This window comes from Chenopodium quinoa, unplaced genomic scaffold, assembly GCF_001683475.1.
Source record: "Chenopodium quinoa cultivar QQ74 unplaced genomic scaffold, ASM168347v1, whole genome shotgun sequence".
NCBI classification, from domain to species: domain Eukaryota; kingdom Viridiplantae; phylum Streptophyta; class Magnoliopsida; order Caryophyllales; family Amaranthaceae; genus Chenopodium; species Chenopodium quinoa.
The window spans coordinates 961,852-979,863 of NW_018743262.1; the positions used below are offsets into that span (position 1 = coordinate 961,852).

Consider the following 18,012-nt stretch of genomic DNA (forward strand, 5'->3'; position numbering starts at 1 on the left):
AGGGCATAACTAGGCAAAAAGCCCAGCCAAACTTAGAAATTTTAAAGTTGAGATATTACTTGAAATTTCTTGAGTATGTCCGAGCGATAAATTCAATGGACGGCTCACATAAGGCCAATATATGGCCGCAATAGTAGATTGATTCGGCATTACACCTAGTCCAAGGGCAATCATTACTATGATTTGATTAACTTCGTAGCAGTCATACCCTTTGAGGCATAAAAACTACCAAGTCAATCAAACCATTCAAAATATGGACTAGGAGAACGCCAAACAAAGGAGCATCCCCCCCCCCATCGTACGGAATCGCAAAAACATGTAAAAATATGAAAATTTTGCTAAGTACAAAATAGATGAAAAGAAAAACTTGCATTAATTAAAAATCGCTCAAAGGGCGGCAAAATATCTTACAAAAATAGCTCAAAAAAGGCGGCACTTAATAAAAACAAAAAATGTTTAACAAAGGCAGTAAAATGTAAAGCTGAAATCAGGGGGCGACCTAGGCTCTAATTAGTTGTGTCTTAGCCTTGGACGGGCTCCTCGGAGGCAAGAAAGGATGCATCATCAGCGGGCTCTTCTTTGCTTTCCTCTTCGCCTTCAACTCCGTTCGCCACCTCTTCATTTTCCTCATCTTTTGAGGTAGTCGGCGTAACGTCCAGCTCAGGAGAAGGCTGCCCGACCTTCTTAGCCTGCTCCTTGAGGAAGACGAAGTTGAGGCATTTGGTGAAGCGTTCCTGATAATAGGCGGCCTCACCCTCATCCACCATGAGCTCGAATACCTCGAAGAAGTGGATTTTCAACCTATCCTCAGCATTCTGCTCGAGGCGGACGACCTCGTCTGCGTTAGGGGGCCGAGGTGCTTTCAGCTATTGGGTTAAGTTCTCAACGGACTTCTTTAAAGTCTCCAGCTCGGCCCGAAGAGAGTTCGCCTCATCCAAGGCCTCTTTCAAGTTCTTTTGGGTTAAGGCCACATCTCTCTTAAGCTTCTCTGAGGCCTCGAACCCATCTTTCCAGCGCTGGCCGTCTAGGACAGCCTAATCCCTTTCTTGTCTCATGCCGTCCTGGCCACGGTCTCTTGTTCGAGAGACTTTCCTAGCTTCACCAGATCTTCAGCTTGCCGCGCTACCTTATCGGACAACGCGTTAATCTGGGTCTCAAAGTACCGACGCTGGACGACCGTCTCCCCATTAATGGTATCCTGGGCCTTTTGAACCTTACCCAAGGCTCGCTTCAGCTTCTCATTTTCCTTATCCTTCCATTCAAGGAGGTGGTCAGCCGCAGGAAGAGCTGCGTACAAGAGAAAACGAGTTAGCAAAATAAGAATGAAAAATTGACTAAGTATGAAAGTTGAAAAAGCTACCTCAGCGCTGCAGTTAATCATTGGGCCGAGGAAGCCCTCATGGATTCCCCGCAGCTTGTCTCGCTGCTCAGCAGGGACGGCTCTGGTCATGACTTCCCTCATGGCCTTCTTGTCCGACCTAGTAAGAGACTGGCCAGGCAGCTTCATGTTCTACTCCTCCGTAATGTCTATACACTGGCGCAAAGGGTTTAGCATGAGTAAGCATACTTAAAGAGAAAAAGTGTGAAAAGGTGCTTAAACTGACCGTCTGAGAAGCTAGGAGGAGAAAGAGGGTTGAAGGTGAATGGAGGAGGCGGCGCAGGCTCATCACCTTCCTCACCCGTGCGGTCAGGTTGGTCACCGGCCAACTGAGAGGCCTCTAGCCAATCAGATTCTTGGACTCTTTGGACGGGCGGAGTCACTTCAAGCCCAGTCTGTTTTACCGGGGTCGACTTACCCCTATCATCCGATCTCTCGGACTTATCATGGACTGGCATGGCGGCCGGATCCACGGACTTGGAGGCCCCGTTATCACCCAGTCGGGGTTGTTCTCTGTACACACCCATTTGTGTCTCCCCAAAACCAAACCCAGTGATGAGTACCTTTTGCGTCGAGTCATAATCGAATGAAGCGAAAGTGTGGAAAGTCTAGTGTTGCGGATAGTTTTAATTTCTTTTCTTTTCTCTCTGTTTTTGGAAACTTATTTTAAGAAAACAGCCAATCCAGTTTGGTTGGTCCATGATATGGATCCAATAATAGTGTAGTTGGATGGGGCTTGACAAGAGCTTTCCAACAATATATTATAAGCCCAATTCCGATGAAAATTGAGGAAATTATGGCCAATTTACTAAACTGGGCCAGGTTTGAGCCTTATGTGCGGCCCAATGATCTAGAGGAGGGCCTAATATGATTTATCATTCCTAATGCAATTAGGAATGGTTTTAGTCTTCTAGATTCTTCTAGAAGGTTCTTTTCATTCCTAATTCAATTAGCATTGATAAATTGACTTTCGTTGACTTTTTAAAGTTTTAATTAAAATCTAAGACCATTTTCGAGGAAAAGATACGATTTTATCCTCCAGTATCCTCCAGTACAGCAAATTTATCTGATTTTTGAAAACGCGTCAAAAAACAGGTCTGGCGCCTGACTCCAGGCATTGGCGCCTGGCGCCAGCCATTGGCACTTGGTGCTAGCCATTGGCGCCTAGCGCCAATTAGCTGGTGTTGACGCCAGCTCTATTTTGCTGGCGCCAGCTCTGTTTTACGTGCGCCAAGTGCTCTGTTTTGATATTTTATCTTTTTGGTTGATTTCTCTATAAATAACGTATTAAAACTCCGTTTTCATGGACCTACAATCAGTTTTCATTCGCAATCATTAGTTCTCTAATTCTCTCTTAATCATTCACCAATTCTCACGAATTCTCATCAACAATCAGTTTTAATTAATATTCACCTACAATCAGTTTTCATTCATCTTTCTCTTTCTTTCTCTTTTTCTAAACCTTGTTTTTTATATACAAAATTCCGCATTCGCAATATCTAGAAACACCTAGCCATATTCGAAGTTGCCTTCGCCCTAGACGTGAAAGGTTTAATTTCTGAGGGTTTGGTCCCAAATCTCTATTTCAATTATTTAATTTAATTGTTTGATTATTATTTTTCTTGAAGTTACTAACGTGTGTATTTTGTTATTGGAAAGAGGTACGAGGCATCAAAGTAAGTACTTTAATTGATTAATTGATATTATGATGTAGAAATCATGTTTAGATTGTTATTATGATATTCCTAGTATCATGTCTAGGGTAATTTTAATATCAAATATGCTTATTATGATTCATGCGATGCTTCTTATGTTCTTCCTAATGTTTATGATTGTTAGTATCATGTTAGGGTTAAAGATTTGATTTTTATTGCTTAGTGACATGCTAGGGTTTGCTATTAATCTTGTTAGTATCATGCCTAGGATCTTGCTATTATTATTATGCTTTAACATTAACATGAACATGATTATGATTATAATTGTTATAATTTATGATGATTATAAATATTATTATTATTATTATTATTATTATTATTATTACTATGATGATATTATTATAATTATTATTCATGATTATTTATTATGTTGCTTGATACATTATTTATTTGTTATTGCTTGATCACGCCTTTTATGCATGTTTAAAGGGAATTTGTATTTGTAATCACGCTTAATAAGATAATTAATAATCTTATTTAGGGTTAATATGATTATAATTCAAGTGATCGCCAATAATAGATTTATGTGTGCATTATATTCAACCAACATAGATAAACAGGTTTAGGGTTAATCCTAATGATTGCATGTTAGTCAGAAAGCGCACATGAATACGATCATAATAAAGTAAAGGTCTATTATTAGGGCAGGTTCAATCTCTTTTAGGTTGGATTTGTACCTTCATCCCCGAACCCTTATTTGGTTCTAGACCTTATGGAGTTGACGATCTCTTGGATCGTTAAGGGGTGTAACCTTCATCCGATGAACGGTTTACAAGTTCCTAAAACTTGTTGGCGACTCTTTTGCTCTATCTTCTTCCCTTTTGGACGCCACCGTACTTTAATGTATGATCACAGTGGGGTTCAAGCTAGGGGTTTAACGCTTGAAATTATTCCCTACATTCTCCTTTGGACTGCTTAGATGCAGTCCGCGACGTAGTCTTTGCCGCAGTGGTGGAAGTGGTCTTAGATGTGACCATCTTCCTTTATTTAGACGCCTTCCCGTCCTTGTCATTTTTTGCAGCCGAGGACGACTGCTTTCGTTTGGCCCTAGGGGTTGGAGTTAACAGCTGTGAAGAGAAAACAAAGTTAAACACTATAAAACTTTGTCAACGTCTGTGTATATACAGTTGGGATCCTACTCCCAACATACCAACTCGGACGATATATATATATGTATATATATATATATATATATATATATATATATGTATATATATATATGTATATATATATACATATATATATACATATATATATATATACATATATATATATACATATAAGGAGCAGCGTCCGTGTATGCTTAGGAAGAAGCTTTCTCCCAACCTATCAACACGAACGCAAGATTTAGAAAGGATTCATACCTCCTTAGTTTGCTCGTACATTCTTTGACGAGCCTTGTAACGGGCCAGGTCGATCTCGGACATGTCAACCTCCCCCTTCTGCTCAGCATCCAACATGGCGTACGCTTCCGCTGTAAAATAGAAAAGGAAAAAGAGTTAGAAAAATTTTCACTCAAAATAACAAGTGTACAAGGGAAACCTAGACATCCCACCTTGGGGCAAGTTCTTGTATAGGCCGCAGGCCGACATAAATGTTGGATCACTAAGCCAACTGGCCAAAGGGACCTAGTTCTTAGGGACGACCACCATCTTGCCATCCTTGTTCACCTTCTTGACCCCGAAGTACTCAAGCTGGTATGCTTGGCTGGGGTGGACGGGCGTCTTGTACGACTTATGGACCCCACGGCCAAGCTGGATAGGCTTGGCATTGAATCGGTTCATCCTAAGGTTGAACTCCACATCTTTAGTCTTGATGCGGTAGAACTGATTCTTCAAATCTTGCCACTTGGAGACACGGTCGACCACCACCATATAGTTTTTGGTGGTACTAAGAATGAACCAGCCGTCCGTGTGCTTCTCTAGCTTGTCATGGAGTGCATCTCATAAAAAACCGGAAAGTCCGGCTTGAAGCCCTTGCGGATGCACGTCACAAGGTACCCGAACACGTTCAGCCAGCTGTTCGGCATCAACTGGAAGAGGGCTATGTTGTACTCGTCGAGAACAGAACGGACAAAAGGGTGAAGGGAGAAGCGGAGCCCAACATCAAAGGCGACCCTATAAACGCAGAAGGCTTTGCGCCGAGGCCACTGATCCTCCCACGCGGCCACGGAGTGAGATTTCTGTGGCGTCGACAAGTTGAAGCCCTCACCCAAATGGAGGAACTCCTTGTACTCCTCGAATCTGTCATTGAGGTAGCCCAAGGCTGTGCTATCCACTGTACAGGCGTACGGATCCTAGAAATTGTCTATGTTGGCGACCAGAGCCTCGGCCGTCTCTTCTCCCTCGGTCGTTTCGCCTTCGGCCTCGGCCTCTTCTTCAGTCTCCTCATTCTCTTGATGAGGGGAAGTACCAAATGCAGAGGACAACACTCTGTCCAAGTCTGCAGCCTCGGCCGAGCTTCGGCTCCTAGAGATGCGGCCGCCCCAGATGAGGGAGGCTCTTCAGAAACTAAGGGACTTTTACCCTTTTCTTTAGCAGCGACCGCCCTGGCTTCCGAAGAAGGGCCACTGCGAGGGGTCAGGTCGGACGGTTTGTTAATAGAGATCCCAACTCTTGGCCTGTCCGACCTGCTATGTTGGAGATGGGGTGGCAAGGGAGTTGAAGAGGACGGCCTAGAAACGGCCGCCCTAGAAGAGGTAGGAGGTCTCTCACGAGATCGCAACCCGTCCGATTCTCTGGCCGAGTTGGCTGGTTATGAGGACCTTGGTTCAGGGGTTGGCCCAGACACCCCAGCAACAGAAGAGACGCCCTGTGCACGTTGGCGCTCTTCAAAAGAATAAGTTACTTCCACGACTGAGTAATGAGTGCCCGTGGAAGCAGTCGTAGGAGTGGTGGAAGGAGTTTCTAAGTCAGTATTATTTGGGTCATATGGAGTCCTAGGATTCACCAGACTGCCGTCTGGATTTCTGGACGCATGCCGATCATGCGTCTGCATTGTTTTTGCCATGTTCGACTACAGGTATAGAGAATAATAGGTGGAGGTGAGTTGGTACGTACTAGAAATGGACCTACTCCCTGAAGGAGACGAATCGTCTCCGTCCACTCTAGACTCCTTAGTCCTAGGCAAACGGTCGGCCTCATGAGGAGAAACGGACGAAGCCGAGTGTTGAGCCAGATTTAAAAAATGAAAAGTAAAAATAAAATACAAGTAAAGGGAAAGAAATAAGGTGGCCTACCTCTGTACGTGTAGAAAACTTGAAAAGTCTTGAGGGTTGACCGGAAAACTAAAAAAATGCACCCGGAAAACTCAAAGGCACGGCGGAGCTCTTGAAGATTCAAAGAAAACAACACTTTCTCTCTCTAAAAGCTTTGACTTCTCTCTAGAAAACACAAAGTTCCAAAGTGTGAAAATGAGGTCAAAGCCCCTGTATATATAGGCAAAATTTATGGGGTCAAGATGGTAAATTCACCTTTCCCTCCTAAAGAAGCTGAGCGGTTATAATTCAAACATTAACCTAGAATTTGAGGGGGGAAAAGGACAACGCCGTTAGAATAAACGGGAAAGGAGACGACTTAATAACAGCGCATCTAAAAATAATGGACAAAAAAGACGGAACTAGAGCTTCCACCTCAAAAGATAGATGTCCGCTTTTCTCCGAAAATCGAGGCGGCTTACTTTGTCCGCTCCTTTCGCAAAGATAGGCGTCCGCTTGAATTTTTAGGCGGACGAAAGCAATCTACCAAAATCCTAATATATTCGTACGCATCAAGGCAAGTAAAATCAGAGGAGGCGGCCGATATCGTACGAGCCACCCCCTCTGATGGGCAAATGTTCAGGGTAAAAATACCCCATATACGTGGACCAGTCCCGTAGTGACACTTGGCCCAATGACAGGATAACACGTGTCACTATGGGAAGACACCACGTATTCAGGTTAAAAGCATTCTTATGCGTGGGCCAATCCTCTAGCGACACGTGACCCAATGAAAGGGTGACACGTGTCACTACGGGAAGATGCCACGAGTTTAGGGCGCATAAAACCCTTGAAATCAGCATTAAAAGGGTCTTATTACATCATGGCCCAAATCCCGAGAGATATTTCCGAAAGCCGCAAAACGGCGCCCCTATGTTACACGTGGCATTGCGTGATTGCGCAGCCAATCACGTCACGTAATTCTAGGGTACAAACCCTAAAGGGGCACAAATTCCCATCCCTATAAATACCCCAATCATTTATGATGGGAGGGGTGGATTACGACATTACAAGCAAGAGCATTAAATAGCTCCAACTTCTCTCTACTTTCTCTCTCTAGCCTTTTCCGTTTCTGATCACTAAGTTGATCGTCGGAGGCGAATATTCCGGTAAAGGAATATTCATTCTTTTGCAGGTGTCTCAGTCTCATTGACAGAAGAGCGTGACCAGTATCCGAGGAAATCCAAAAATCACCCGAAACATACGTGACTCTCTAAAAATTCGGGAATAAACTCCATATATATATATATATATATATATATATATATATATATATACGTGCACAATGCATCTGAGGGTAATCTGTTGGCTTATTTAATAACTAATTTGTAACATCCCAATAATTCTCTCTTTAAACCTGTAAGTACCCTAAACAAAATCCAAGAGAATTACTGACGTGCTAACGCCACGTGTTCACATGTTAAGGCTATATTAGAAATTAGAAGCGGAAAAACTAATTCAGTTACAAATAAGTTTCAAAACCAATAAGCAAAACCAAATTAAGTCTTACAACTTGGAACCCTTAAGGCCCTTATTCAAAACTCAAACCAGTAGAAGTAGTATAAAAATGAAATCGAGTTTAATTAACTTCAAAGGTAAATAGAAAAATAAAATGAGAAAAGCAACCAACACTCCACTCAAGATCCCACCACCTAGATACGAATAATGCTGCATGTGTAAGAACTTGTGGTTAATCTGCTCCCCAATATTATAAGTGTAAAAATTGGATCGTCACAGGGTCATTGAAAGGCGAAGGCCATGACCAAATAAAGACACATAAAGCACGCAATCAGCAAAGCTGAGTACATACAAGTTGCGAAACATAATAAGAAATCCCTAGCATGCTACTAATAATTAATCATGACATACAATTTAATTAACGACTCATAAACTACTAAGACTCCTCAATTTAATGACAACTTAATAATTTCATTATAATCATTGCTAATCAATAGACAAGGTTGTCCATCCCATGCTCCATTTGGAACATCAATAAAAGAAAAACCACATGCCTCCTTTCGGAAACATCAATAAAACATCCAACGACCACAGGCACGACTCCATGACCGTAGCTAGTATGAGATCTCATCTAACTCCTAGTTTTCGAAAAGTATTTAAAATAAGAGACTCGCAGATCTGACAACCTCAAGAAAAGTGCACGGCTAATACCCCGTGTACCCCAACCCCTGATTGTCATTTCTTCAGATGTGCACAAATCCAGAGTTTTATTGCTCATCCATCTTGCACTTTACGTGATTTACAAGTTTAGACTTGGTGATGACTCATATGCATAACAATACAATCAATCTAATATCAATTCAATCAAGCAAAGCAAGTTTCCAATTTCAATTCTTGATTTATTTATGACAATCAACCTTTGTTATTTATTCCTTTAACTACCTCGGTGTATAAACACCTTGAGTGCATAAGGCACCCTAAAACCTTAACCACATCTCATAAGACTTAAAATCTTCCTTTACTCATTCTATCTCCATGATCATGAACGAGTATTAAATGAATCATTTCACTATATCACATATCTTTGCCTCTAAGCGCATCTTACATCATTAAAGCATAAATAATACTTGCAATATAGACTAGTGCACAACATACGGAAATCACAATGTATAACCAAACCATTTAGCCCAGTCTTCTCTATACATGATACTAAGTTCTCGTTTCATCCCTAAACATGCTTCTAACGGCAAGGTTTCGTAACTCGTACGTACCTTGAATAAACAAATTGGTATGCCACCTTGCCAACTAGAAATCACCTTCTATAAAGTCCTTCCTAAACCAAACAATAAGATTTCAATCAATACTCAAACAACCAAATTTACAGCAATACTAACTTACTTAAAAACCTTTAAAATCCAATTAAACAACACTTTGAAACATCCCCTTTAATTAAAATCAAAAGCTTATATATAGTCCTTTAAATTTCCTTCATAAAAACCTTAAAATACACCCTTGTACATGAAATTTCAGCAAGTTTAAAGCTTTATAAAAAAAAACTAAAAATTTACTTTATACATGAAATCTTAAAATTATAGTAATATTTGAAACTACCAATATTATATATTAAGTTAGTAGGCTTTAAACTCAAAAATTAACCAATTTAATGTATTTACAAGCTTCAAAAACAATAACCTAAAATTTGAAAATTCAACATTCAAACTTTTGTGTTTTCTATTGCTATAAATTGCTTGATCCTCAACATGTATACTCAACAAACTGAACTTTATACTCAATAAACTCGTACTTGGCCAAAGTTTACATATTTCAATTGCATGTAAACAAAATAATAATGTATAATAAAAAGCAAAATCATGCAAACTCAAGCAATAAATAGCATAATTTAGGTAAAAAGCGCGAAATTATATCGCATTCTACCCCTCTTACAAAAAAGAGTTACGCCCCCGTAACTCACCTTAGTAAATAACATCACCAATCAAGCATTTCATTATAATTTCGTAGGTAGTTCTCATCTCAATCATTTTCCAATCCCCCACGAAACACTCATAGTTTAACTCATATTCTCACACTTTAATATTTATTAACTAGCTCACCAAGTTCACTTCTAATTTCCCAATGAAACTTACTTAATTCCTTCATAAGCCTATTTTCGAAAATTCCCAAGTAAAACTTTTCACTAAACACTTATTCCAAGTAATAATCATACGAAAAACATGAGTGCATAACTCAATTCTCAATTCAATATTTCATCAACGCCACATGTTTATTGATTCTCCAAGTAAAATAAACTCTCATTGGGTGTAAGGTTTGAAGGAAAGTCAAATAAAAGAAAGAAATATTCTTCCTAAAAAGCCAAGCATTAAAATAAATAAATTCATTAAAACGCATATTAATAGTCACATAAATATATGCTTCACATAATGGCCATTCAAACCTATCACATTGAACCATTTACCATTATATGTTTCAATCCTAAAACATGATACTAGACTACATTCCAAAATAAATAACACCAAAGAATTAAATTACAATGCACATAGAAATAAATCATCTATCCTATATGCCCTTCTTAAGACTACCCAAAACTCACACATAAAATAAAATAAGTAATACTAAGGTTCAAAGAATTATGATTAATTTTATTTCAAAAATAATTAAATAACACAATAATTTATATGTATAAATACGTACATGTTATTTTAATTAAAATTCCAAATTAGTTTTATTTTAAATAAAATATTTTTCAAAAATAAAAAGGTTAACTTTAAATCAAGTAATTAAATCCAAAATCGCAAGATTTTAAAACAATAGGCGCCTAAAAACTTTATATTGACTTTAGTGGTAGTTAAATCGAACCTAAGCTCCCAGATACCACTTTGTAACACCCCTCTAATTAAAATCAAAAGCTTGTATCACTAGTAGAAAAAATGCTATTTGTAACTGGCGAAATTGATTTTTTGTAACTGGCATTGCTGGTTGCGAATGTCACCGTTACAACTAGTGAAAATTATTCGTAACCGGCTAATGTTAGTTACAAATAATGTACTATTCGTAACTGGCTTAAACCAACGCCAGTTACAAATAGGCTAGTTTCCAAGTTAGAAAACATACTATTTGTAACTGGAGTGAAGTTACGCCGGGTACAAATATAATATTATTTGTAACTAGCATAGCCTTACGCCAGTTACGAATAGTGTTTTTGTTATAAAAAAAATAAATAAATGGTAGCAGTAGCAAATAGCAAATTCCTCTACTGCCACCACCCGTACACTACATTTATTATTTTTTTAATGTAAAGACCATTAATTGTTAATAAACTTTTATAAAATACAATAACTATCAATCAAACCAATATAAGACCAACTTTAAATGACATCTTGTAAATTATATTGAATAGATGTACTTGCAAATTACAAATAATTATCTCACAATTCACAAAAACACAATAATCTATAACTAAAAAAAGCTAGTTAGTTAATTGATACAATGCTCAACATTCAAATTTTGACGATTTTGTCAATGTCTGCTCCACAAATTTGACTCTTCTGTATGGGATAACAGCAGTTCACATTAAGCACTTGATATTGCAACAGAATTCTGCATGGAAAAGAAATATAAACATAAAAAAAGCCAAAACTAAAAAAGGGTTGTTTCAGATAGTCACCAAGTGAACTCTTCCAACATGGTCAATGCACAAATTGAGTGGATATAAAAGAAAATAAACATCAAAACTCACATGAAAAACTTCAGCCATTTATTAGACAAAACTAGTCAAATAAATTCAACACATAAATCAAAACCAGTAATTTCAATTATTAGACAAAACTAGTCACCAATAAATTCAATACAGAAATCAAAACCCCAAATATAAAATACAACAAAAAATAGGGTAGCAGATGCTTGGTGCCTGAACTAGCTCAATTTTCAGTTTCTTAGGTGTCTAACTAGCACAATCTATTTTTCTTAACTAGCAGGTTGTCAATGTTTCACCACTTAGAGTTGTAGAAATATCCAACATAAGTGAGCTTTTTAATTTGCATACCTGATGAGCCTGCATCATTACAAGTAATATACAAGCCCCGACCATTGCAAAACAAATGAGCCTACAATCATTGGAACCAAATAATGAGCATGCACCAATAAATGTGTGACTTTGAGGAAGCTTTGTACCACATGACCTATAATTGTAAATTACCAAAAGAGCTTCAGAACAGCAGCCATGTGACCTATAATTGTAAATATACAACCTAATTACTAGAGATGATTCAAGGCAATTTATCAAAGCTTAATTGTTATTTCCATATTCCATAAGCCAGACACTAGCAGCCCATAGTTTTAGATAAGCCCTGATTCAAACAACACATGATTTGACACTAAAAGCAGGACTGTGACATAGAATAGATTCATGGATAGTAATTAATGGATTTAAAGGAAATCATTAACTTCTAAAAGACATAGTACTTCTAATTATAACACTCCATATTTAGTAAACAAATCTGGTCTAAGATTTTAATTATAATCACTAACTTTGCTCTCAAACTCTAAGATATCGAACCTCAAGGCAAGCTATAAGATGATGTAAACATAATCAATATAATCAGCCAATGTAGACTAAGTTCAATCCAATCAGATGCAACTAAAGTTAGCAAGAAGGTAATACTTCACATCCAAGCAACATCTCTAACAAAAATAATCTTACCCAAGCAACCAGATTCTGTTCACGCCCGTCTTTTGTGCTATCAATTGCTTTTCTTCCTGTGATAAGCTCCAATAAAAACAACACCAAAACTGTATATATCTTATTTAAAATTCAGCTGACCCGTCATTGCATAATCTGGTGCATAATAACCATATGTACCCATTACCCGAGTCGATACATGAGTATTGTCTCCAACTGGAGCCACTTTGGCCAGCCTAAAATCCGACAGTTTAACGTGATAGCCCTTGCCAAGCAAGATATTTGAGTATTTCAAATCACAATATATTACAAGTGGCTCCATCTTGTCATGCAAATATACTAAGCCCCTAGCCGCCCCAGCAGCTATTTTCATCTGTGTGTTCCAATCAAGAGCCTTCTGCTTATTTCGGAGGTTTGCAGCATTCATTATCAAGGCAATACAAAAAAATGCATTAGGATATGAAAAAAAAATTGCTAGAGAAGGACTACTGTAGCATAAAAAACACACTGAGGCGCCTATGTAGTATGTACCATGTAGATGGCTTTCCAAGGATCCTAGTGGCATGTACTCATACACCAACAACCTGTGATTACCCTTATCACAGTACCCAATTAATTTCACAAGATTAGGGTGATCTGCTAGACTAAGCGTCACCACTTCAACAACAAATTCCCTGATGCGGCCCTGTACACCATTACGATTAGTTAATCTTTGGACTTCCAATTGTGATAAGACCTTATTGTTAGCAACTCTAGAGAGGTCTTAATCACAAATTTGCAATCTAAGTTCATATTAATTCTACGTTTAATACACAAATCCTAGTACAAGCAACAATTTCACAATCAAATAAAAAAATTAGCTTAATATTTCTCAAAAGCAATAAATTTACAAAATCAACAACTAACAAACCATTTTTTAGTCACTAATTATCACAAAACAGGACAAAAATTATCCTTGAAAATAAACGTGAGATCCTTGAATTGGAGAAAAAAAACATATAAACAAAGATGGACATAAAAAATAATCTAGTGGAAAGTAAGCATCCATGCATGTACACTTGCACACTTGTGCACTGTTTTAAAGAGAGGCTTCATATAAACCTACTTTAAATAAACATTTCTACTATAATTAAAGCTATATATATACATTGAGATATATGCCATGAGACTAAGCAATTAAACACTCACCATATATCAAAATAAAAGACCATTATATTTTCACCATTAATCGCAACTACTTCACTATCTATCCAAACATCATGGTCCTTAATACAAACAAGAGATCTGACAGCTACGCAGACTTAAGCGACTTGCAAAATACAAAATAATGTTGTAAAAGATGATCTAAAAGAAACGGAATAAGAAAATCAAGCAAAATACAGTAATCATTGCCTTGTTAAGAGGGAAGTAAGACAGTCATGCAAGGAAAATTCAACGAAAATGATACAGACTAATTAAGAATAAAAACACTAAATTTGTATCATTTGTCAATACTTGAAATTATTCGCCATATGAGCTTTAGTTATGCACTCATGTTTCTCGACTTTTTTTTTCAAATATCAAAGTTTTCCATAAGATAAATAAGAAAAGTTTCACTAAAGTTATTAGAATTAGAAACAATATACTACATATATGAGAGATCTGAGTACAGAGATATGAATGGCTCCAAGCTCATATTTTGTATGGATTGTCCAATTACTACATTTTAAGAAACTAGCAGCAAAATTTTTTTCACAGGAACCAAGAACTATCAATATTTATGAATTCTAATCAGTTAAGTGGTTGAAAATTTTCCTGAGAATTATCAGATGAAAATTATCTATAAAATAGATAAATTGAGTTTTCAAGCAGGGTGTCTCAAACTCTTTTTTTTTTTTTTTGACAATAGGGTGTCTCAAACTCTAGATAGGCTTTAATCACAAATTTGCAACCCTACCACAAGCAAAAATTTCTAAATAAACTCAAAATTTGGCTTAAAATTCTTCGAAAACTAACGTTTCTAGTCACATGCACTAAAATCTTCAAATTAGAAGCTTGTTCATTTATGTTAATTTTGAATCCCTTAAAATAGTGATAATTAAAATTGTAAAATTTCTCATAGAAGTATTTAAAAAAAACACACTATATATCATAATCAAATATTTTACCTAAATTGAAGAGCCATACCGAATCTTTTAGCCCAGCAAATTGTTCAACAAGACACCGATTTAAGAATTATAAGCTTCAATTTATTAGCTCGAAAATATCACAATCCAGCATCTCAAAAGTAGACAAACTTTCTTTAATTCCTGTTTAATATGAACGAGTTTGTAACCGGAAAGTAATAAAACCCAAAAACTTCCATTAAATTAAATTGACAAACAAAAGCACAAACCCTAGAATTGTTTTTAGATCTTTTTATTAACTAATGGCTTAGTGATAAAAAAATAATGTAAATTAGGTGGAGATCGAGAGCATATGTACCTTAATAATATTGTTGAAGAATGAGTTTTGGTTTTGGAGAAGCTTTAAGAAATTTTGGAGGAGCTGTAGAATAGTTTTGAGAGGAGAGAGAAAAGCTACGGATTTTGTGAAAAAATGGGGAAAAGGAAGAAGGGTGACTGGTGTAAATATTTGTTTCCCTAAAAAAAAGGTCGTGTAAGTATTTGTAACTGACTTTAACAAAGGCCATTAAATTTAATAAAGTCAATAAAGTTAGACCTATTATTTGTAACTGACCTTTTTTATGCCCATTACTAATAGTTAGTCAGCTTATCATTGACCTACTATATGTAACTGGCCTTGATTATGAAAGATACTAATAATAATTTATTGTAACCCGCATTATTTATGTCAATTACTAATACTCTTGTTGTAACTAACATAACTTATGTTAGTTTACAAATAGCATTTTTTCTACTAGTGTATATAGTTCTTTAAATTTCCTTTATAAAAACCTTAAAATACACCCTTGTACATGAAATTTCAGCAAGTTTAAAGCTTTATAAAAATCTGAAAATTTACTTTATACATGAAATCTTAAAATTATAGTAATATATGAAACTACTAATATTATATATTAAGTTAGTAGGCTTTAAACTCAAAAATTCACCAATTTAATGCAATTAGAAGCTTCAAAAACATTAACCTAAAATCTGAAAATTTGATTTAGTAATAGAATGTATAAATACAACAATTTAAACTTGAAATAATTGGAATTCAATTAGTTTCATAAGAACTTAATCAAACCTTCAAACTTCACAATTTAAACCCTAAAATATACACAATTAAAATCTGAAAATTAAAGTATAAATAAGATAATTGAGTTTAAACATAATTTATACTTAATATAATTAGATAATTTAATCAACACGTTATGAACCCTAAAATCATTAAAAAAAAACAAGGTTTAAGCCCTAATTTTCATACTTATAAAAATCTGAAATTTTTGTCATTAAATTAAACATAGCAAAATTTAGAAATTTATAATCTTTTATAATTTATATGCATAATCAAATCACAATAACAACAATTTAAAAACAAAAATTTTGTAAAGATAGAAACTTGAATTAAATTAACAAAAGAAAAAGAAGAAGGAAAAAGGAGATAGAAGGGGTCAAGGGGGCAAACTGGTGGTCGTGTGTGAGCCATGGTGGTCATCGGAGCAGCACACATGCGCCGGTGGTGGCCTGTCGTCGGTTGCAGCAAGCAGCAATTTTTTTTTTCTTTTTTTTGTGGGTTCGTGATTAGCAAAAGGAGAAGGGAAAAAACAGTAAGAGGAAAAGTGGGAAAAGGAAGAGAGGGGAATACGTGAGATTAGAGGTGAAAATTTGTGGGCTGAGGATTTTCTAATCCAACCATATAATTAGGACAACTTATTTAGGCCCAAATATGTACCAAAGCTTAAATAAAATAAGATGTAAGGTTGGGCTTTGAGGTAACTTGGACTAGGCTATTAGTTTGTATGAGTAAAATGATTAGTAATCTAATATATATATATAAAGGGGAGTTTTTCCCGAGTTTTTAGAGAGCCACGTAGGATCTAATTTTGTCAGCGCGTCATGTAGGATTATAAATCTTAATAGTAGCCAATTAAATAAGAGATTATTAATTTCTTTTTAGAATTAAAAAATTCAAATGCCATGTTAGCAAAATTGGCGAATGAGATTTTTAAGTTTAAATTAATTAAATATTAAATATTATCTTTTAATATTAGGAATTTTGTCTAAATATATAACATATTTTAGGCTCATAAATACAAAAAAAACATTATTTAAAAAAAAAATCAAACAAACCGTGCATCGCACGGGCTTCATCTAGTAACTAAATAAGTTTAAACTAATTTATTATTTACGTAATATTCATAAAATAATCATTTATTTAATAAGGGAGTTTTTTCCCGAGTTTTTAGAGAGCCATGTAGGATCTAATTTTCTCAGCGCGCCATGTAGGATTATAAATCTTAATAGTAGCCAATTAAATAAGAGATTATTAATTTCTTTTTGAAATTAAATAATTCAAATGTCATGTAAGTAAAATTGGCGAATGAGATTTTTAAGTTCAAATTAATTAAATATTATATATTATATTTTAATATTAGGAATTTTATCTAAATATATAACAAATTTTAGGCTCATAAATACAAAAAAAAAATTATTTAAAAAAAAATCAAACAAACCGTGCATCGTACGGGCTTCATCTAGTAACTAAATAACTTTAAACTAATTTATTATTTACGAAATATTCATAAAATAATCATGTATTTAATAATAAAGTTTAATGATAAATAATAAAATATAATTATAATAAACACAAAATCATGGGGGATTACATAACCAGATTAGCAAAAAATACACTTCATTGGCTTGACGTAACATGCATCAGGTTATGAAAAATTTCAAACATTTTTCATATGATCAATTAGTAAAAAATATCCAATTAAATAACATAAAATTCCAAAGATAAGGATCAACTTAATAAATTGTTGAGGAATGTTACAGAAAAATATCCAATTAAATAACATAAAATTTTTCATAATATCCAATTAAAATTATTCCACTACATTTGTAGACTATTTTTTTTTTCTATAGTATTTTATAAATTAACAGTGATGTTAAATAGATGTTATTAAATATAGAGGTGTCAATTTGGGTGTCCAGATCAGCTTCGATGAAGTCTAATCAGGTCAGGTCAATTTTTAAACTTGAGTCATGCTAAATTATTCTGTCCATGTGAGTCAAAATCTTAATCAGACATTGTTCTGGCCAATTTCGGATCGGGTTCGGTCGGGTGTGGTTTTGACACTTCTAATTAAATACTTTACATTATTGTGCATGCCACGGGACCTAGTCTAATACTAGAATTAGACCCTATCCTTTTGAGTAGAGTAGAGCATGTATCAACAGACCAGAGCAGAGTAGAACAGAGTATTAATACTATGCATAACAGGACTCAAAAGGATAAAGTAGAGTAAAACAGATTTTAAAAGAGCAAAACACACCACAAGAGCTAAAAAGAAAAGGGCCTTAAA

General features: G+C 35.7%; 1 long non-coding RNA gene across 4 annotated transcripts; it reads right to left on the bottom strand.

Moving 5' to 3' along the window:
• Positions 1-11,179: 11,179 nt before the first annotated feature.
• On the bottom strand, positions 11,180-15,526 carry LOC110735293. Of its 4 annotated transcripts, none has more exons than XR_002514053.1 (6): positions 14,967-15,526; positions 14,670-14,791; positions 13,035-13,188; positions 12,525-12,900; positions 11,868-12,003; positions 11,180-11,422 (listed from the first exon to the last, which is right to left on the bottom strand). It is a non-coding gene; the product is annotated as an uncharacterized LOC110735293 (long non-coding RNA). The 4 variants fall into 4 exon arrangements; XR_002514050.1 differs by having other exon boundaries at positions 14,651-14,791; XR_002514052.1 differs by lacking the exon at positions 14,670-14,791 and having other exon boundaries at positions 14,967-15,523.
• Positions 15,527-18,012: the final 2,486 nt, after the last annotated feature.